Here is a 23830-nt window from a genome sequence, read left to right as displayed (position 1 = left end):
GTGCTGGAGCTGCGACCCTTCTGTGCATAACTGGGTTTGCTTGAATATACTACTGAACTTGTTTGTAAAGAGAGGGATTTGTGTATCAGACTTTTATTAAATACTTGTAATTTTATATTAAAAAACAAACCTATGTCTATGCTCTGAATAAGGAGATGTCTTTGCAAAAACAAAAAAAAAACAAAAACTGTAATATAGTCCTATCAGGCGTCTCCAAATAGCCTTGGTTCTTCGCTGGCTGATATTTTCCTACACTTGGAAAGGGAAATATCGGTTTTATTTTTTATTTTATTTTTTCTCTACATTTTAGCTTTCTTACCCAGAATCGCCCACGGTTGTGCCTGCGCGCAGCTCGAGTATTAATAACAAGCTGTGTATAATTAGATTTATATGAAATAGTTATATATATATATACTGTATGTTGGAAGCATCTCATATATGCATTTAAAAAAAAAAAACTATATATACCTGGACATCAAGCCACTTGCACTAGGATATATACAAGGGATTGTGTTAGACTGCGTAAAGTCTTGAGATGGGTGCGTTCGAAACAGGGGGCATGCCGCTAAAGGGTTAATGTGTAGGGTGCTAAGGAGGATTGCTGCCTCGCTGACACATAACTGTGCTGCCCTGTTAAAAATAAGTTATTGTCATGCATAAGGACTTTATCAGTTTTCAAGATCCCTGCTTGCTGTGACTGAAAGTAAATGTCCATGGTTGTCGATCAGTGGCCACGTGATGGATGCGCGGCTCATTCCTGAACAATTCTTATCACATGACCATGACAGTGAAAGTCCCTATTGAATGACAGCAAGCAGGGGTCTTAAAGGCTGTGTACACCTTTGGAGGCATTGTACTCGTTTTGAGCTTAAAGTAATTTTTTCAATTGGTCTTTATAAAATAAAAAAAGAAAATGAGCCCTTTTGTCTGTACATCCTTGAGATTCTTTAGTAGCAGGATCTGAATTTTCACTCTGTTCCGTCAGGCAGCTCAACTAACGGCTCCTTATCTCTGACCTTTATAAACACTCATTATAGCTCAGCTCTTATGTTACTGATATGAATGTGGCTTAAATCAGTGTTTATGACGTTTGATAATTTAGAGATAAGTTTTATTAGATGACCGGCTCAAAGTGAAAGTACCAGTCACACAGACTATGGCTACTTTCACACTATCGTTTTTCCTGGATCCGGCAGGGTTCAGCAAAAACGCTTCCGTTACTGATAATACAACCGTCTGCATCCGTTCAGAATGGATCCGGTTGTATTATCTGTAACATAGCCAAGACGGATCCGGCATGAACTCCATTGAAAGTCAGTGGGGGACGGATCCTTTTTCTATTGTGTCAGAGAAAATGGATCCGTCCCCATTGACTTGCATTGTGGGTCATGACGGATCCTAAGACGGAAAGCAAACCGCAGCATGCTGCCCTCCGGTATGAGAGCGGAACGGAATGCATTTTGGAGCACTCCGTTCTGTTCAGTTACGTTTTGTCCCCCATTGACAATGAATGGGGACAAAATGGAAGCGTTTTTTTCCTATGACAGATCTCAATACCGGAAAATATTAACGCTAGTGTGACAGTATAGATTTTAAAGGGTGGCTCCCCTTTCCTGGTGATGTAAAGGTGCTCCAAACTGATGATGCACCCTAGTCACATTGAATAGAATCTTAAGGTAGTATATGTATATGTGTGTATATGTGTGTGTGTGTGTGTGTGTATGTATGTGTGTATATATATATATATACTCGCCCATTAGGAATCACATAAGGACAATAAAAAGACAATTTATTTGATTCAATAATAGATGTAATAAAAAATGAATAATCGTTAAAATTGTAGCAATAAAATAATAAGGGATGGTGATCTGATACACTGCCCTTGAATTGGCTTATATACCTTTATATTGGGCAACCTCGGATGGTCCAGTGTGTCGGTATCAATAGTGTGAAAGTCGCCTATAACGGTGAACAGAACGGCTCAATTTATTTATTATAAAGACCGATTGAAAAAGTGATTTTTAGCCCAAAATAAGTAAAAAGCAGTCATAAAAAAATAGCCCCCAAAGGTGTACAAAGCCTTCAAGGCCGTCAGGAATGGATGGAGATATAATACCCTGTTTGGGGGGTCTGTGTTGGAGACGCACTGGGTTAACCTTTTGAGTGCCTCTTACAGACGCCCCCCCGTTTAGAGCGCCGCAGTCTCGTGAGGTGCCCCCTGATCAATGCCGTTGAGTAGGAGCGTTGCACTTGCACTGGATTATTCCCAAGATCACCCACAAATCTCATTCCACCCATTTACTCTTCCTCCTCCTTTGTACAGATGAGATCCGCCGCTCCCACGACGCGGGGCTGCCCTTTTTATAAAGCCTGCCGTAGACAAGAGGCTGTTTAGCACTATGCAATACTTTATACGGTTTTTAGCCCTTTCCCGATAGTGAGTGTCATAAGTGTTTGTCCCCACTTCATTGAGATATAAATGTGTGTATATTTAATTATGAAAACAAACCCAAACCCTTCGGCCATGTAACCGGACATACAGCTGGTTTCAGATTTGGTTTTTCACTCATTTTCTTGACTTCTTAGGTATATGTGATTGACTATGGAGGAATCGCTAATCAATGTCTTGTCTGATTTGTAATTATTTTTGTTAATATTTCTTCCACTGTCTATGGTCGTCTTGAAGGGCACGTCCACCCCAAGTAAATATATGTCCTTGAATCTCCTTGTGTCAAGTAGTCAAATAAGCAGATCATTAGATTCATAGGGCAGATGTTGGCTTAGATAAGGATCAGGCTGTTTGGATTTTAACATGCCTGATCCTTTTTCTTACTCGTAAGTCAGCACTAGAGGTGTCTGACAGCGACTTACTCCCCTCACTCCAATCAGAACCTAGGCCGAGGGGTTCTGTCCAAACTAGCTGGCCCCATCTTGGGGTGCATCATTCAAACAACCATATGCATTTTGCGGTGGATCCGCAAAAAAGGAGGATGACTTCCATGTTGCATCCCTTTTTTTTCAGACCCATTCTAACAATGCCTAATCTTGTCAGCAAAACGGACAAGAATACGATGTGTTTTTATCTTTTTTGCGGGGCCGCGGAACGGACATACGGTGTGCTATCTGCGTTTTTGTGGCCCAACGAAATGCAAAAATTGTGGATCGGATGCGGGACCAAAAATACAGTTGTGTGAATGTCGCCTTAATTTTAGTGACTGTATGTCTGAAAAATGTTATGTCGGGTGAGGTACATCCGCCTAAGGCTACTTTCACATATGCGATTTCCTTTCCGATTTTGAGATCCGGCAGAGGCTCCCAAAACCAGAGGGAAACGCTGCAGCTTGATTTAATATAACTGGTTGCCTCCGTTCCGTTCGGTTGTATTAAATTGAAAGTGAACAAACCGGAAACGGCACTAACACTTTTGTAAGCCAATGGGTGCCGGATCCGTGTTTTCTCCTGTCTGAAAAAAAACAAAACGGATCCGGCACTAATGACTTGCATTGTTTTCAGCGCCGGCTTTTAAAGTTTCCCAAACCAGACACACAACTGTGTCCGGTCACAGAACGCAACAAACTGGAAACTGTTTTGAGATCCTCTGCTGGATCTCCAAACCGGAAAGGAAATTGCATATGTGAACGTAGCCTAACGCCGCGGAGATCTCTCTGCTTCTGCCATGTCAATACCATTCAGGAGAGGCCAAATTGGTTGCTACCAACCAAAAGTAAGCCATGGTTCAGTGGACTATTTGACAGAAAAGGAAAACCTAAACTAAAGCGAACACCCTGTCGTTTTTAGGTTCAGAATTCTGTGCTGACAAATGACTTCATATGCTTTCTATAGCGGGCAGCGCTCCCAGCATGCTCTATTATCCTTAGGATAGGTCATCAATATCAGATCTGCGAAGGGTCTGACTCCCAGAACCCCTGTTTGAAGAGAACGCGGTGCTCGTACCAGCTCTGCTTTCTCTTCATTATTTACCTGCTCGCCATCGCAACTGCAGCGGCGAGCAGTGTAATTAGAACGAAGCCGTTCCCCTTATTCACTTCAGTGGGACAGCTCCTTCCTGTTCAAGCCAGTCTGGTATTGATGACCTACCCTAAGCCACCACTAGGGAGAGCTCACTGCCTGCTGTGCTATTCGTAAGAGCAGTATATGAACAGTATGCACAAAGCTCCCCCTAGTGGTGGCTGCACCTAACCAGATTATTTTTTTTACTCTTACTTCTGGTTACACAGGGGATTTGCAGCTCAGAAAATCACCTCTGATCGCTGTAAATATGTGCAGAATTTTGAACTAGATAAAAAGAAAATTGGGTGAAAGTTAATTTTAACGATTTTATATTTACTGGATTTTTTTTTTTTACTTTCAAGGACAGTGCTCTATAATGAAAGTGATCCACTGCTATCCAGGATCATACAGAGATGACTGCTGTGTCTTAATTGAGCCGTTGGCTGTGATGTCAAACTGGGAACAAGGCTGAGTAAATGCAAAGACTGCAAGTCCCAGCGAGCCTAGAGTGCTGGGATTTGTAGTCCTCCCATTAGGCCACAGGTGGCTTATCTCTGCTTGCTCAGGCTGGTTTCTGTCTCCAGGCGTTTGCAATGTTAGACAATCAGTGTAGTAATAATAATGATGATATTCGATTTAATGGCCTTTTTTCATGTAGCAATAAATTTGATATAAGTGCAATGGGGACGGTTGAAGTAATTCTCTGTAAGCTGCTATGAATGTTTCCAGCCACCGGAGGCGTCGCGTTAATGTCCGTTTTTATGTCAAACATTCCAGATCCCACAAAAGCTGCTTATGTCAGCGCATTGAATTGACTGTTTACAGGTGCTGTAATATAATGCATGCTTTCAGGGCAGTTAATAAAAATGATTGCATTTTCCAAAAAGTCTCTCTCGTCTTCATTAAATCTGCGCCCCCAAACCCTTTGTCTGTTACCAAAGGGGTTATGCCATGATGGATGTACAGGACAATACCTTTCTAACAAAGCTGCCTTGTGTCTCTCATGGGTCCAGAGATCTCCCCATTCACTGCTGCAATTGTTGCAGATTTCCATGCAAATTGATGAGCATTTCTGCAGCATAGCCGCCCGAAAAACCAACAATGTGTAATTGCAGATTGTGGTGCAGATTTGAGGCGGTTTTATTCCAGATCTCACCCTTCCATTGAAGGGGGAAATACGCTGCAAAAACCACAAACCTAATTGACATGCTGCAGATTTGCAAATCCACACGGCGGGTCAATTTCTGTAATATCGTACACTTTGCAGGTACTGTACTACTCTGCGGTTTTTACGCACTAGAATCCATGCGGGGAAAAAATGCATGTATTCCGCAATGTGTGCAGGTGGCCTTACCGCCACAGCTTCTAAGATATGGCTGGTGGCAGTTAAATATGTAAACTGAGCGTGTGCGACCACCTGAGTGAGGTGGATGGAGAACTTGGGGAAAAGAACAAATCGCTCTATACAGGTGCATTTTATTAAATAACTTGGCGGGGGCTATACAAAATTTTTAATGACATGCAATTACAAAAGTATTCCGATCCAGGCGCTGGTTTGAAAAATGTAGAATTATTTTTTGTGGCACAACCCCTTTTAAGTGATTGCAACCAAAAGTGACTGCCTTTTTCCAGGAACAGCGCCACATCTGGATACAAAACAAAAGGAAACCAATCTTATAGCCTTATTATTCCTATTATTATAAAGGGGCCACGTAGCAGAGCGGTTTCTTACCACCTTAAAGGGGTTCTGCAGTTTGTTTAAACTGATGATCTATATGGATAGATCATCAGCATCTGATTGGTGGGGGTCCGACACCCAGGACCCCCGCCGATCAGCTGTTTGAGAAGGCAGCTGCGTTGGCAGTAGCGCCGCGGCCTTCTCACTGTTATCTCTGGCCCAGTGACGTCACGACTAGTATCAACTGGCCTGAGTGCGAATGAGCTCTGTTCACTTGAATGGAGCTTAGCCGCGCCCAGGCCAGTGATACTAGTCGTGACGTCACTGGGCCAGAGATAACAGTGAGAAGGCCGCGGCACTACTGCCAGCACCGCTGCCTTCTCAAAAAGCTGATCGGTGGGGGTCCCGGGTGTCGGACCCCTGCCGATCAGATGCTGATGATCTATCCGATCAGATGCTGATGATCAAAGTGCAGAACCCCTTTAAATTATCCATAATGTCCATCCTATTCTTCTATTACATTGTTGGCTGAACTTGATGTCTGTGAAAATGTTAGTGTTTGTTGGAAAACAGTAATCTGTCCAATAAAGGGGGTTGTGTCACGAAACATATTCTACATTATTCAAACCAGCACCTGGATCGGAATACTTTTGTGATTACATGTCATTAACAACTTTGCATAGCCACTGAGCTATTGAATAAAATGTATCTGTATAGCGCCATCTGCTGTTTATTTTCCTCATTTTTTTGTCTGTCTCAATGAGCAGGTCGAAAGTACTCTTTTTAAATCTTCAACTGCCACCGGCCATGTGTTCTGATAGAAGCTGTGGCAGGTACAGGGAGAGAGCTGCAGCAGAAAGGACACTCTCACTGAGCTGCAAAGCTGAAAAGAGTCTGGTAGAACCAGTGGCATAGCGTAGTTTGCCAGCACCCGGGGCAAGCCATGTATTGCTTGCGCCCCCTCCATCATGTGGACACGCCCCTTTTTACAGATCATGTAGCAGTCCTATGTAACACCACAGATAGCACAGTGATAACTTTCTGAGTACAGATAATGTAGTAGATGTCACCTGCAGTCCTATGTAACACCACAGATAGCACAGTGATAACTCTGAGTACAGATAATGTAGTAGATGGGTGTGAGCCCCCAGAATTCAGAACACGCACAGTGTGACCTGAAGTCTGGGGCCCGGATGCTGCAGGGTGGGCCATATTCTCTATCCACCCCCCCACCCCCAACCCTACCGTGAAACAGATATGTGTTTGGACATTACATACATCACTACAAAATATACAGGAGAATACAGCAGCACATACCTCATCCATCCAGTGACATCTCCTGTGATGTAGACTTTCCTCAGCGTCTTCATTCGGAGATAAGACCGCCATGATACCTTCTTTCAGCCGCGTCTCATCTATGCAGAGTGTTATTATTATTATATATATAATGGCCCCCTCTGTAATATTAGATTATATAATGGGCCATTAGATATCCTAATAATACGGAGGGGGCCATTATATATCCTAATAATACGGAGGGGGCCATTATATATAATTATACAGGGGGGCCATTATATATTATAATACTGGGGGGGTCATTATATATAATTATACAGAGGGGCCATTATATATGTAATAATACAGAGGGGGCCATTATATATAATTATACAGGGGGGCCATTATATATTATAATACTGGGGGGGCCATAGGCTTCCATCACCCTCATTATACTGCCTGCTTGGCGCCCAGGGCAACACACACACACACACGCTACGCCACTGGGTAGAACGATAAAAGCAATGAATGTGGAGATCTCTGGTTCCACTTGAGGTCCAGGGCTGCGTCTAGCTTTGTGAGGAAGAGATCGTCATGTACTATATGATGTCCGATTTTAATATTTTTTTTTTACATCAATCATGGTATAACCCCTTTTAAAGGGCTTCTGTCAGCCCACTAAACGTTTTTTTTGTTTACTAATAATCCCTACACTGCGAGCTCTGCATACATAAGTTAAATAATCATTTTTGTTCAGTAGAATTTGCTAAAAAGCGATTTTTAAAATATGCAAATTACCTTGCTACCAGCAAGTAGGGCGGCTACTTGCTGGTAGCAGCCGCATCCTCCGACCCTAATGACGCCCCCTCCGCATTGTGATTGACAGGGCCAGGGAACGGAATCGTTCTCTGCTGGCCCTGCCTGTTAGCATTCAAAATCTGGCGCCTGCGCCGCGGCCGTACCTATCTTCAATCTGCGCAGGCGCACTGAGAGACGGCCACTCGCTCGGCCGCTCAATCCTCAATGCGCCTGCGCCGATGACGTCACATCTACACCCGGCGCAGGCGCATTGAGGAGAGAGCGGCCGCCTCTCAGTGCGCCTGCGCAGATTGAACATAAAAACGGCCGCAGCGCAGGTGCCAGATTTTGAATGCTAACAGGCAGGGCCAGCAGAGAACGATTCCGTTCCCTGGCCCTGTCAATCACAATGCAGAGGGGGCGTCTTTAGGATCGGAGGATGCGGCTGCTACCAGCAAGTAGCCGCCCTACTTGCTGGTAGCAAGGTAATTTGCATATTTTAAAAATTGCTTTTTAGCAAATTCTACTGAACAGAAATGATTATTTAACTTATGTATGCAGAGCTCGCAGTGTAGGGATTATTAATAAACAAAAAAAAAAAAAACGGTTTAGTGGGGTGACAGAAGCCCTTAAGGTGATAACTTCAGAATTGTCACCTGGATAGAATGTACCTAATCTCCTAGTGAATCTTTACAGGAAACTGAGAAAATGGTCATGCCGTTCTCCACCACTAGATGTCACCAATGTACCAAGTGTCCTCTAAGGAGTCAGGAAAGTGGCTGCGTATTGATATACAGGTGAAACTCGAAAAATTAGAATATCATGCAACGGTCATTTATTTCAGTAATGCAACTTAAAAGGTGAAACTAACATATGTGAGACTCGTTACATGCAAAGCGAGAGATTTCAAGCCTTTATTTGTTATAATTTGGACGAAGTCACAATTTTGAGATCCCTTTTGCTCAGGGGATATGGATTAATTAGCTGACTAGAGTGTGACACTTTGAGCCTAGAATATTGAACCTTTTCACAAAATTCTAATTTTAAGCTGCATTAATGCAATTCCTTTTAAGTTGCATTACTGAAATAAATGGACTTTTGCACGATATTCAAATTTTTCGAGTTTCACCTGTAGTTTCATAGTTGGTAAGGTTGAAAAAAAGGCGCAGATCTGTCTAGTCTAACCTATAATCCTATCATGTAGCAAGGTAAAAAAAAAACAAATTAGGTATCATGGACACGACCATTGGCTGTTTTTCATTCCGCAAATTGCGGATCCGCGAAACTCTGTGTGCGTTCTGCATTTTGCGGAACGTCCGGCCCATAATAGAACGATCCTATCCTTGTCCGTAATGCAGAGAAGAATAGGACATGTTCTATAATTTTGCAGACCGCACAAGATGTGCTGTCCGCATCTTTTGTGGCCTCATTGACCTGCAAAAAATGCATTAGATGCAGACCAAAAAAATGTTTGTGTGCATAGCCCTTAGGCCTCATGCGCACAACCATTCTGTTTTTTGCAGTCCGCAAAAAACTGAAGCCGCCCATGTGCCTTCCGCAATTTGCAGAACGGAACGGGCAGCCCATTGTAGAAATGCCTATTCTTGTCCGCAAAATGGACAAGAATAGGACATGTTCTATTTTTTTTGCGGGGCCACGGATGCGGACAGCACGCGGAGTGCTGTCCGCATCTTTTGCGGCCCCATTGAAGTGAATGGGTCCGCACCTGAGCCTCAAAAACTGCGGCTCGGATGCGGACCTGAACAACGGTCGTGTGCGTGAGGCCTTAGGCAGATAATGTTTCCCATATAAATATGAGAATCAGAATAAATCCTTCAGAAATCTAATTCCAAATGATAAAAAAGTGGGGGAAAAATACAGCAGGGCCCATATACTATAGCTAAATTTTTACGCTTTTTCTAACCATACCAAATTATGGGGCATGCCATATTGGTGGTCTAATTTGGGATTTTCAACTTCTAGCCAGTTTTCAAAAGTGGTGAATAAAAGGCAGGGATTATGGGAAGTGGCGAGGGCTCCTGCAGCCAGACAGATATGCTATAATTTATGCCAGAAGTTAGCACTACCGAAGAATGAAAAAACACTTGGAAAACTTAATGCGACTGAGATACAGTAGTAGTAGACGACTAGTATGAAATGCTGATGCTTAGTCAATGATCACACACCAGGTGGTGCCCCATTTTATTTTTGGTTCTGCAGCAGGGTATATGATGAGGCAAGGTCATATTAATACTGGGTGACATCTCCCCTTGTCACACAGGCTGGCACTCTGTCATACAGATGCTGGATGTCCTCCTGTGGTCATTCCAAGCTCTTTCATCTTGGAGCTGTAGTTCAACCAAGGTGGTTGTTGGCTGTTGTACATGGAAGATCCATTGCCCCATCCAGTCCCAGACATTCTTGATGGGGGAGAGATCTGGCAATGAAGTGTAGTGTACGGGAACTGTAATACCCGTCACTACCAAAGTGTCACTTGTGTGCTGTCGTCCCTCCTTAATTATGGGGAAGTTGGTATATGTGAGTTTTATAAAATGTCATGTAATGTAATGCATGTATTTCCCTGTTGCTATGAAACTTGCCAGTACAGGCCGGCTAGGGGTGTCATTCCAGCTCTTAGGCATTAGAGGGAGCTAGGGAGCCCTAGTTTATATAAGGGCCAGACAAGGAAGGGAAGGTCAGTGTAACCTGATCTAGTGTGGAGTGCAGAAGTCAGTCTAGACCACAGCTCAGAAGTTTCTAGAGCCTGAGGAAGTTTCCAGAAGCTGAGAGAGACAGAGGCAAAGATCAGGAAAGCAAGAGGTACTCAGAAAGACAGAGGAGGTACTTATAAAGCTATAGCCAAGGATATAAAGCCAGCACTAGGTTAATGGGCCTTGGTGAAGAATTGCTGTATTCCAGGATCAGACAGAATTAGAGTGCAAGCTCCTGTGCTGCAAGTCCTGTGTTCAACACTCTGTGATTACCCTGCTATAACTGAATTGCCTGCATCGACCGAATTGCAAAATCGACTGTATGCTTAGGAACTGCATTTCCTATATTGTCTCTGCTTGCAAAACTACTAAAGTTGGAGTTCTGTTTTAAGACTACGTTTCCTCAATTTATTCCTGCATCCGCAAACGGCGTGCCACCGTTTACTTGGCACTGGCGTCACGAACTATTCCCTACCTATACCTGCCCTTGCAGAGAGTCAGCTGTACCAGGTTAGTGTATATTGCACTACATCACCCAGAAACACCTATTGCACACAACTTGAGTACGCTGCACTTCTCTTTTGGCGTCACGAACAGGATTCTCAGCACGCTTTCTAGTGCAAGAAGCGTGAACTTTGTGCCTTATACAGTTGCCCTGTGACCAAAGTGACAATTTTCCTGTTTTATTCAAGTGGACTTTGTGGACTGAAAATCGTACCCAAAGTGTACCAAAAACCTCTAAAAAGCGCTGTGCAGTGTTGCGCTACCCAGAGGAAGAAAATCGCCGCATTGGAGTGTGGTTTTGTGGACTTTTTACAATCCTGCTTGCTGTCAGTGAATGGACAGCGTTTTGCTAAAGATGGCCACCGGCTGCCTGGAGTAAAGTTTCCCGCGCCGCTGAGGACATTCGTGGGCGGATCCCTGCAAAGACACAGAGAGTCCCGCCCCTCTTCATCATCGCACCGCTGCGGCCCTGCTTCTCCTGCGTCACTGCGGTCTCAGGACGTCCGGAATCTCGCGAGACTTGGCCTGCGCAAGACCAGCGATACCGGTAAGCACTTGTAACCGGAGGGAAGGGGAGTGTACCGGCCTCTTTAGTCGCCAGCGGCCACCTCTAAATAGACTACCATGTCAGAGCCAGGAGTGCCTGAGCAGCCGGCCCCAGGAGAGCTTGCGGCTCCTGGTCATCCGGCGGCCCCCAGCATGATGCCCTTTACCATGCCCTACTATTTCGGGGCCCCATGGTTCCCCCGCTACAGGGGAGAGACCCATACCCTAAAGGACTTTAAAGAAAAGTTGCTGGCACTATTCCGATTGTACCCTATAAATGCCGACCAGCAAATGGAAATCCTGCTGGCGCAGCTGGAGGGAGCTGCCCGCAGGGAAGTGTTATCCTGGCCTGCTACTGAGCGGAGTACTCTAGAACAGATATTCACCCGCCTCAGAGCCACTTTTGAAACTAGGACTGCCTCAGAGATAAAGATGCACTTCTTTGGCCAGAGACAGAAGCCCGGTGAGTCCCTCCGTGACTATGCCCTATCACTTCAGGAGGCTTTAGGGGCTGTAATCCAGATAGATCCCAAAGAGGCTGATAACCGGGACCAGACCTTGAGGGAACAATTTATAACCGGGGTGTCTAGTGAACAAATAAGGACCCAGTTAAAGATGCTGTCCGCCCAGCACCCTAACAGTGCCTTTCTGGACTTTAAAGAACTGGCTATAAAAATTCTGGGGTCCACAGTACCTCCTGAGTTGAGCGCCCTATCTGAGTCATCAGCCTGCAAGCCAAAACCGCTTGTCACTAACCGAGCTGAGGCCGGCCAAGCTGTTCAAGTGTCAGCTACTGATACTATCGCCATGCTGACAGAGCAAGTAAATCACCTCACTAAAAGTCTAGAGAAAGTGTGCAGAAAAATAGAGGAATGGGAAAAACCCATAATGCTAGAAGAAGAATTCCTGTCACCTCCTAGGCCGTTCCCACCTCCTTACCAAGAGACTCACCCCAGGGATCCTGGGAGGTGTAATAAAAACCGTAAGCGGCCCGTGTGTACATACTGCAAAAAGCTGGGACACACAGAATCCACGTGCTGGCAGTTAAACAGGGCAACCCCTGAGGCTGAGGACCACCCCTCGGGAGGTAGAACACTAGGTCCAGATGATCCAAATTGGGTGCCGCGGTATGTAGGATCCCATCCTAAAATCAATATAGAGATCAACGGGGTCCCCTTTGAAGCCTTATTAGATACTGGGTCTCAGGTCACTACTATTCAGCTGCCCGCCTTTGAGAGGTTCTGGGACACCAACCAATTGACCCAGCCACCTGAATCCTGGGTGGAGATTATCGCCAGCAATGGCAAACCAGTAAAGGTTCATGGATACTGGGAACCCACCCTGCAGGTGGGAGAAGTAACCCTGCCTCAACAGGGAGTGATCGTAGTACAAGCCGGTGACAGAGGAGGACAGCCTGTCATTCTAGGCACCAATGTCTTCAAAAACTGTTATTCAGAAATACTTGCCGTATTACATCAGACTTTGCCCACTGCTTCCTCTGCATCCAGGAGGGTGATTCAAAAGACTATTACTGTGTTAAGTGCCCAGCAGAGGTTTGCTAATGGGAAAGGAGAAATTTGTACTGCCAGGATCCGTGATATTAAGCCTGTGACTTTGCCTCCTAATTCTCAAACTCTTTTGTGGTGTCGTGCTGTCCTGGGAGTCGAAGGCCGAGATTATCCAGCCCTGGTGGAACCAATCCAGATGGAGGATTATCCTTATGTGAGAGCTGCCAAGTGCCTGGTGAACGTCTCCCAAGGTAAAGTACCTGTCCGTCTGATTAATCTGAGTAATCATCCTGTTGCGCTTACTAAGCATTGCCCTGTTGCCCAGCTGTCCCAGGTGTCCTTCCAAGACATCATTCGTCTTCCAGTGACAGAAAAGCCGTCAGCTGCAGGCCGCGGATGTTCGCCGGTGACCCAGCCACAAGTGCCCTGGTGGGAAGAGCTCCATGTCGGGGACGAGAATACCCCCCAACGGCAACAAGAAGGGATTATACAGCTTGTCAAAGAGCACCACCAGGCCTTCAGTAAGCATGCCACTGATTATGGTGAGGTGAGTGGCATACAACACACTATACCTACTGGCTCTCATCCTCCTATCAAGGAGAGGTACAGACCTTTACCGCCTACTTCATATCAGACTGTAAAGGAAATGATCCAAGAGATGAAAGACTCTAATGTAATCCGGGACAGCCGTAGTCCGTGGGCTGCACCCCTGGTCCTTGTAAAGAAGAAGGACGGGGGTATCCGTTTCTGTGTGGATTATAGGAAAATTAATCAAATAACCCACAAAGACGCATACCCACTGCCCCGCATTGAGGAGTCACTAACTGCTCTGGGCTCCTCTGCCTATTTCTCCACATTGGACTTGACCAGTGGCTACTGGCAAGTACCCATGGCCCCTGCAGATAGAGAAAAGACTGCCTTCACTACTCCCATGGGCCTGTTTGAGTTCAATTGTATGCCGTTCGGGCTATGTAATGCCCCAGGGACTTTCCAGAGACTAATGGAGCGGTGTTTGGGTCACAAAAACTTCGAAACAGTGCTGCTGTATCTAGATGACGTCATTGTGTACTCAAAAACATATGAGGACCATCTGAAACATTTGGCAGAAGTATTTGAAATCCTTATCAAATATGGCTTGAAGGTAAAGCCATCCAAGTGCCACCTGCTCAAACCTGCAGTAAGATACCTGGGGCATATAGTAAGCGGAGAGGGAGTACAACCTGACCCTGATAAATTGGCAGCTGTCCGTAATTGGCCGGTTCCTACTACTGTCAAAGAGGTGAGGAGTTTCCTGGGTTTTGCCGGCTACTATAGACGTTTTATCCCCCATTTTGCTCAAATAGCTGATCCTATCCAGGAGCTCTTGAGGGGGCAACCCAAAAAGAGTCCTAGAACCCCTGTGCCCATTGAGTGGAATGAGGAAAGAGAGATAGCGTTCCAATTGCTAAAAAAGAAACTGACCGAGCCTCCAGTGTTAGGTTATCCAGATTATAGCAAGCCCTTCCATCTCTATACTGACGCTAGCAAGCAAGGCCTGGGAGCTGTGTTAGCCCAAATCCAAGAGGGAAAAGAGAGAGTGATAGCATATGCAAGCCGCTCCCTGAAAGGAGCTGAGAAAAATGACCAGAATTATAGTTCCTTCAAACTAGAGTTCCTGGCATTAGTGTGGGCGGTGACAGAAAAATTCAAGGATTATCTAGCCGCCACCCCGTTCATTGCATTCACGGACAATAACCCTCTGGCACATCTAAATACAGCTAAATTGGGAGCCTTGGAGCAGAGATGGGCTTCTCGCCTTGCCAACTATAATTTCTCTGTAAAGTATCGTGCTGGACGCACTAATGATAATGCTGATGCTTTATCCAGACTTCCCACAGAGACAGCTCCTGATGATGTACGAGATGCTTGGGAAGATGTGGAGATGCCGGCTTTCTATAACAAATTTGCTCAACAGGATCAGGCTCGAGCTACCAATAACAGAGCTGCAGTTCCTTCACCCTCCAGTAGGCCTGAACCTAAGGAAGAAAGGTGGGTGAAACTACAGTCTGAAAGTAGAGTGCTGGGTGAGTTGTTGGACTTCATTACTAGTGGCAGAGCCCCTGAGAGGATCCGGCGTAAGAGTGCAGATCCTGAGCTCATCAAATTGTGGAGACAGCGCCATCAACTCTTCATACAAAAGGGCCTATTGCTACGGAGAAGCCTAGACCCAGTGTCCAACGAGAGAGTGCACCAGATTCTCATACCCCGACGAGATGCAGGTATGGTGTTGGAGATGTACCACAATCAATCCGGTCACTTTGGGGTCCAAAAAACTGAGGCTACTATCCGCCAGCGGTTTTACTGGGTAGGCATGAGAGAAGACATGGAGAAGTGGTGTCGAGAGTGTGTAGCCTGTGCCTTGAAACGAAGTGAGCACCATGATCAGAGGGCACCACTGAGACCCATTGTAAGTACCCGTCCTCTTGAACTTGTCGACATCGACCATGTAAAACTGGAGCCTAGTCGCTCAGGGTATGCTTATGCCATGACTATTATTGACCATTTTACAAAGTTTGTTGTAGCAGTGCCTGTGAGAGACCAGACAGCCAAGACTACAGCCGAAATGTTCTGGAAGCACTTCCTCCTGCCCTATGGATGTCCGGAAAAGATCCTCACCGATCAAGGACCTGCTTTTGAGTCCCATCTGTTCCATGAACTGTGCCGCTTACACAACTGTAAGAAGATCCGGACGACGGCCTACCATCCTCAAGGTAACGGATTATGTGAAAAAATGAATCAGACCTTGATAGAGATGCTGAGGGCCGTGCCTCCTGAGAACAGAGGAGATTGGCCCAGTCTGTTGCCACAGCTCATGTTCACATACAATCATACCATACATTGTTCCACCGGGTATACCCCTTTTTACTTGATGTTTGGGCGCCAAGGGACATTGCCTGCTGATCATTCATTGGACATACATGTGCCTGATTGCATTAACCCATTACCTAACACCGACTGGGTTGCTGAGCACCAAAGGCGATTAGATGCAGCCAAAGCCATTGTTCAGGAACGTATGGACCTTGCTAGAGACCGACAGCAGAGAGACTATGATCAGGCAGCCCATGCAGAACCCTTGACCATAGGGGCCGTGGTATGGTTAAAGAATAACCGTCGTACCAGCAAATTGGACAGTAAGTGGGAGCGAAGTCCCTATGTTGTCACTGCAATCCCAAATGTTGGAACTCACACTTATGAGATCACCCGGGAAGACAAGGGATCCCAAATTGTACACCGAAACCGGTTGAAGCTCTGCCTGACACCAGAACCTAGTCCCGAGAGTTCCGGATCTGAATATCCTGTGTCAGAGTCAGCAATACCGCCCGAGGATCCTATGCAGGCTGTCAGTAATCTCAGGTATGACGCTGATCCCATGCATTGGCTTCTGACACCGTGGTTGAACTTGCTGGTGCCTGCTCCGGCACCTACTGTAGCTTCACCTCCAGAAGAGCCGGTTCAAGATGCTCCGGATCCAGTACCCCCTCTCGTGGATATTGTTGTTCCAGTTGTTCCAGCTGTTCCTGACCAAGGTCTCACGGATGGAGACCCTCCTGTTTCTCCTCTCCCTTCTACCTCGTTGCTAAGGGAAGAGGAGACCCCTGTTTTGAGAAGGTCTACCCGGATGACCAGGGGACGCCCGCCAGTCCGTTTAGGAGACTTTGATTATTCTGGTGGTGTCTCCTCCCAAACAGTTGCCACGGGCAATACCTTGTTGGACATTTGTGCGCAAGAATGGACTCCCCCACGTGAGCCCTTGCCTGTGCTACACCCACAGGAAACCCCTGGGTAGTCCCGTTATTATGCTGTCATTTTATTGTGCAACTTCATACTAAGGAAATGTGCCCAGAGATGGACTCCACCGCATGAGAGCCTCTGTGATTTAATGAGAAATAACCTGGGTACGGACTCATGTTTGTTATTTGAGCCTCCAAGAACTTTTATACCGTTTTCTACTGTTTTATCATGGACTTATTCATTGTCATGGACTATCCTGGTTCTAATGTTACGCTGTGCCAGGTCAGCGCCCCCGTTCCATTCACTATCCTGAGAGAAGAGAACGACGCCCCTTGTCACTACCCTTCACCTTTGCCAATTGGACCTGATGTAAATGTAAATGCAGATGAATTACATGTATGTATGCCTGCATGTCTCTATTTTCTATTTAAGGAAGAGATTCCAGTTGGGCGACCCATGATGGAGTACGAGGTCGTACTCAGCTTAAAGCAGTGGGGTATGTAGTGTACGGGAACTGTAATACCCGTCACTACCAAAGTGTCACTTGTGTGCTGTCGTCCCTCCTTAATTATGGGGAAGTTGGTATATGTGAGTTTTATAAAATGTCATGTAATGTAATGCATGTATTTCCCTGTTGCTATGAAACTTGCCAGTACAGGCCGGCTAGGGGTGTCATTCCAGCTCTTAGGCATTAGAGGGAGCTAGGGAGCCCTAGTTTATATAAGGGCCAGACAAGGAAGGGAAGGTCAGTGTAACCTGATCTAGTGTGGAGTGCAGAAGTCAGTCTAGACCACAGCTCAGAAGTTTCTAGAGCCTGAGGAAGTTTCCAGAAGCTGAGAGAGACAGAGGCAAAGATCAGGAAAGCAAGAGGTACTCAGAAAGACAGAGGAGGTACTTATAAAGCTATAGCCAAGGATATAAAGCCAGCACTAGGTTAATGGGCCTTGGTGAAGAATTGCTGTATTCCAGGATCAGACAGAATTAGAGTGCAAGCTCCTGTGCTGCAAGTCCTGTGTTCAACACTCTGTGATTACCCTGCTATAACTGAATTGCCTGCATCGACCGAATTGCAAAATCGACTGTATGCTTAGGAACTGCATTTCCTATATTGTCTCTGCTTGCAAAACTACTAAAGTTGGAGTTCTGTTTTAAGACTACGTTTCCTCAATTTATTCCTGCATCCGCAAACGGCGTGCCACCGTTTACTTGGCACTGGCGTCACGAACTATTCCCTACCTATACCTGCCCTTGCAGAGAGTCAGCTGTACCAGGTTAGTGTATATTGCACTACATCACCCAGAAACACCTATTGCACACAACTTGAGTACGCTGCAGAAGCATGCCAGGGGAGCTGCTGGATTTCCTGAAGAGCTATTGTGTGAGTGGCCGTTAGCTTGTTGGAATAACACGTCTTCCGAGTCAAGACAGGCAGTGAGACTCCTGGACAGACTGAAGACTGGTCAGTGTTCTCTTCACGAATAACAGAAGGAACATGGTAGCTAATGGCACACCACACCATGCAGGGATCTCAAGTCTCCCGGACGTTCAGGGAGTCTCCCGCTATTAGATAGCAGCTCCCTGACACCCACATGTGAGACAATACATCCCGGAAAGGTTTACTGATAGCAGAGCAGAGAGATAAGAGAAGTGACAGGACACAGAGTTTAGATTACAGGTTGAATTAACCCTTTAGGGTCAAATTGGCTTCTCAAGGAGATATATATGTTAAAGGCATCCCTTCTTCTGTCTCATTCAGTAGCTATATAACTATTGAGAGAGATGTATTTATTTTTTTAATACATTTACACATTTAACCCTCCATTTTAATTATATTATTTACCCCAGTGTTAAATTCACCCCCCCCGGATGCTTGTTTTTTCCCTACAGTGGGGTAGATAATTACACACAGGGTTTTAAAGAATAAACTTCCTGACTCAGACCAAGAGCCGACTCAGCGAGTCAGCAAGTGAATCCAAGCATATGCGCATGCGCAACCTAAGCTTCGGTTCACTTGCTTCTTGTCGGCTCAGCGAATTAACCGATTCATGTGAAAGATCCGAACTTCCCATCTCTAGTTTACTCGCAGTAAACCTTTCCGGCAACCTGTAGCAGTGTCTCCTTCTCGGCGCGTGCGCACAGTGGAAGAAGAAGCCGATGCCAGCAGTCCGCAACGGCGCATCAGGCTGAGCCTGTGCGCACGCTCGGGATCTCAAAGATGGAGGAGGGGGAGGCGGCACTGCGGAGTAGAAGGCGGCGCTGGGCACGAACGGCGATGTATGCGGCTGGGCAATGAGCCCAGTCCTCCACACCATAGAGCAAAGTGTGCAGATACTGCATATGTTTGGAAAATGTAATAAAAAGTCAGTGAAAGAAAGCCTCCCTGAAATTAGTTTTTGCAGTTTGGGATGTCTGCACCATGACACCTGGTGTTGGTCCTGTGTGTCTCCGCACACTACACATAATGGCAGTAGGTGCCCTCCAGCCATCATTCATACCAAAGCAGAACCTGCTTTGATTACTGAACACTACTGTTTGACTTTCATGCCTCCAATGGGCTCTCTCGTGGCACCAGCACAGGCATTCATGGAATTGATGTGCGGTCAGCGGCATACGAACTAGTGGAGTGTGTGATTGCGGTCCTGCTTCGAGTAGATGGTTTCTTATGGTCCAGGCAGTTACTGCAGTACCAATTTGTGATGCCATGGCTGTCTTTTAAGATACAGCAGCTCTTATATGGCGCGATATTGACATGTGTAACACCCCATAGTGGCACTACCACTTCTTCACCCCGCTACTGTCTCTAATGGGCTAATATAATGTCATCTTGTGTATTTATTTCAGGTCCACTACACTGTGAATTCCTATTTCTAATGTAACTGTTTATTTGGTGTAATATGCCTGGTTTACTAGCAGGTGGCAGCAAACATGGCAGAGCTACAGTTAGGTAGAATAGAGTTTCCCATTCCATTATAGCCCCCCCCCCCTCCTCCTCTGTGGAGGAGTGGGCAAATCCCACTTCCTGTGGGAAGGGTGGGTCCCAGTTTCTGGTTAGTCTGGCTTACCCCCTGTTAGGGGAAGGAGGGTATGCTGGGCACGTCTCTGCTGGACTTGCCCAGGCCAAGCCAAGCCAGCCAGAGCACCTTCAGCTCTGCTGGATGTGGAGGCCACAGCTTAGAGCCTCAGGAGACAGGCATAATTATCCCTGGCATAATTAAGAGACAGACTACAAAGAGAGAAGTAGCAGCATAAAGAAGAAGCCAGGTTATACAGCAAGCCTGTCAGCAAAGCAGAGCCAGAGAGCAACAGATGTAGTAAAAATGAGTTTGCCTGCCAGAGTTTTAATGCCAAAGCCTGCTGGGGACCAAGATAAAGTTTGAAGATTGTGTCTGCTGAAAGTTTACCAAACATCACAAGGTCTGGACTCAATTATTTCTTCAAATTCCTCAACTATTCCCCCCTATTTGTCTGCTTCGTAGTCAAAGCCTGGTGTCCAGCCGTATCCAGGTAAGAGCACCGTGACACTCACACACATAAAAGGGATATTTTAGGCCACCCTATACCAGTCAGCCATTCCCACACCTGGCTCCCACACGTTGCACATGCATTTGTCTGTCTTGACCATCCAGAATTCTCTACCCTCCTCTGACCACTGTTGACACCACTGATGCACTACAGAAACTTCTCGTCCAACTCTGAGATTTGATGTGTTGACCACCTAGCTTCTAGTAGGCCCTTTATAAAGTAAGTTAATTGCCGAATGCTGCACACCTTCATCTAACAGAGTGAACTCCTCAACACCACCTAATCAACAGTCCTGTAAAAGAAGATGAAAAACAGTGCTGTCATACAAAAATAACAGTGATGCCAGACAAAAAAACAAACATCTGTGGAGCTTCTGGATGTAAAATAAGGATCTTGGAACTTTGATATGGACTCCTTTTTAGGTGTTTTTAGGATCTACACCAGCTCATGGTTTCCGTAGAGTTGAAATTCGGACAGAAAGTGCACCACATTTATTAAAAGGCTTCTCCTCGATTTACATATTCATGACCTATTCTGAGGATGGTTCATCAGTTTGAGATTGGCGAGGATCCGACTACCGGGATCCCCCTCAATCAGTTGCTTGAGGAGGCCACAGCGCTCCTGTGAGTGCTGTGGTTTCCTCCCAGTTTACCAAGCACAGTACCGTGGTATTGCAGCTCAGCCACATTCACTTGACTGATAAACGTGACGTCACATTGCCTGAGAGGAGGCCTAAGTGCTCACAGAGTGCAGAGGCATCTTTGTACAGCTGATCAGCAGGGCTCCTGGGAGTCGGGACCTTTAATAGGAAAGGTCATCAATATGTAAATTATGAAGAATCTGTTTAACCCTCTGACGACATGTACCGCATGGCGGATGTCTTCTCTTTAAAGATGGAGCCCGCTCTGGAGCGGGCACCATAGCTGCTGGGTGCCTGCTGTTTCACGGGGCTAATGTCTATGATCAGCGATAACACCGATTGCAGACATTTAACTCATCAGATGTCAGTTGTGACCACAGCATCTAAGGTGGCTTTCCCTGGGAGCACTGTGCTTCTGTGCCCCGAATGGCTTCCCTGCGCTGTGATCGTAGAAGCCGTTCATTGCTGTTGATAGGCTGCAGCCTGTACAAGGCTACCAGGCATATCACAGGTATACTCCAATGTTGGCCTGCAGGTGGTAGTACTGCATTGAAATATAAAGAATTTCCCATACACTAATATATTAAATCACATTAGTATTTGGGGAAAATCAATCTAATAATAACAAATTCAGGTAACCTTGGAGGGTTTAAAAAAAAAACTTGAAAAAAAAGCTTTTAAAAATTCAAATCGCCCCCCCTTTCCCCCTGATAAAAATAAAGATAATAATATCGCCGTGTTACAAAATAACTGAACTATTAAAATATAAAAGTATTTGTCCCATACGGTGAACGCTGTAACAGAGAAAAAAGGCTGATTTGCAGTTTTTTTTGTTGTTTCACCTAGTAACAAAATTAAATAAAAAGTGATCAAAAAGTCATATACTCCAAAATGGTGTCAATAAAATCTACAAAAAATGATCCACATGACTCCGTAGACTTAACTATAATAAGTTATGGGGGTCAGAATATGGCAATGCAAATTAAAAATTATACAAATGTGGTATCACTGTAATCATACGGAAGGGACGAGGTCAGTCTTAACTCATGGGGATCGCTGTAAAAACGAAACTCATAAAATTGTGGCAGAATTGCGTTTTTCCCCCATTTCACCCCATTTGGAATTTTCCAGCTTCCCACTAAGTTGTAAGCAATATTAATTGTGGCCTTCAGAAAGTACAAAAACAAGTCCTCATATGGCTATGTACAGTAAAAATAAAAAAGTTATGGCTCTGGGAAGTAAAAAAATGAAAACGGAAAATCGTCATGTTCTCAAAGGGTTTAGAGGCCTGTGCCTATTAATAATTTTGATTATGCGCTGACAGACTTTATACTAAAACTGGCATATGTAATGCCACCCAGTATGTTCTTGCTGGTATCTATGACTCTTTTGATGCATTCTATTATTTAATTTGGCTTGGCAGCAGCTGCCTGGCACTGGTCACTAGTTATGTTTAATGTCCACCAATATCTCCAAGTCTGTTTCACCTGCAGTTCAACCTGATATTTTATTGTTTAATACACAATTAGGCTTTTTGTTTCTTCGGCCCAAGGGCGTGACATTTCAGCTTCATTTGTACATTACGGATCTAGGTGTACCTGAGCTGAAGTCTCTTTTGCATGGTCTATAAGTAGAGATGGCCTTGTGTTCGCCCGGCGGTCGTTTCGCGGCAAATCTTGCTCGTTCGCGATTCGCCGAACATGCAAACATATGGCGATGTCCGACGTCTCCATATTCTTTTGCATTGCGCCGAACTTTGACCAATCCATCAGGTGGGACAGGACAGCCAATTGAGATGTTTCGGCACATGGACACACCCCCTACCCTATAACAGAACCCGATCTGGCAGCCATTTTACATTCTGTGTTTTGCCAGTGTAGGGAGAGGTTGTTGTGTGGAGCAGGGACAGACTGTTAGGGACACCAAACGCTAGCTAATAGGGCCACAAAAGTCCTTTTAAGGACTGGTATAGGTGTGCTATCGCTATACTTTCTAACATAGAAAGTATATTATAGTGCATTTGAATTGTGCAGCAGTTGTGTGCAGTTCTACTGCGATACCGCAGCTATATAGAGGGACAAACGCTATTGGAACAACTAATTGCAACTGGAGTGATATACCTGTTGCCCCCCAAAAAACTGATTAAAGGGGTATGATATACCTTCTTCCACAAAATACTGATTGAGGGCTGCAATATACCTGTTGCCCCAAATAAACAGGGTGGTATAACTGTTGTGGCAAAAAATAATAATTGAGGGGTGTGATATACCTGCTTCCACAAAATACCCATTAAGGGTTTTGATATACTTGCTTCCACCAAATATTGATTGAGGGCTGCGATATACCTGCTTCCACAAAATACTGATTAAAGGGAGTCTTTCACCTACACTGACCATTATAGAACACTAACACCATGATCTGCATTATAGTCCCCATATTGGAATGCTACTTACCGTATAGCTGTCCGTCGCCTATTTTCGCTAAAAAAACACTTTTATTCAATATGTTAATTAGGTTCTGAAGGTGCCCAGGGGCAGTGTTCAAGCGGCCGGTGCCCAGACCCCTCGGTCCGCCAAAGGTTCTTCAGAAATACAGCGCCGTTCACAAGATTCACTGCGCCTGCGCACTTTATTCCCCATTATGGGCAGAGGCACAAGAGCATTTAATGCGCAGGTGCCGGCCTGTACATCTAGCTGGCCTTTTGCCTCGTCCCATAATGGGGAATGAAGTGCACAGGCGTGGCGAATCTTGTGAACGGCGCTGGTGCTGGATTTCTGAAGAACCTAGGGCGGGCCAGAGGGGTGAAAGGGGAGGGGTTTCATATGAAAAGCGACGAGGGGCCTGGGCACCTTCAGAACTTAATAAA

At 45.5% G+C, this 23830-nt stretch overlaps 1 long non-coding RNA gene across 1 annotated transcript; it reads left to right on the top strand.

Moving 5' to 3' along the window:
* The first annotated feature begins 2444 nt into the window (after positions 1-2444).
* Positions 2445-14468, top strand: LOC120997388. The gene is made up of 3 exons (XR_005778162.1): positions 2445-2904; positions 10458-10463; positions 14457-14468. It is a non-coding gene; the product is annotated as an uncharacterized LOC120997388 (long non-coding RNA).
* The last annotated feature ends 9362 nt before the right edge of the window (positions 14469-23830 follow it).

This window comes from Bufo bufo, chromosome 4, assembly GCF_905171765.1.
Source record: "Bufo bufo chromosome 4, aBufBuf1.1, whole genome shotgun sequence".
Taxonomy (NCBI): domain Eukaryota; kingdom Metazoa; phylum Chordata; class Amphibia; order Anura; family Bufonidae; genus Bufo; species Bufo bufo.
This window is presented reverse-complemented; position numbering and strand designations above follow the sequence as displayed.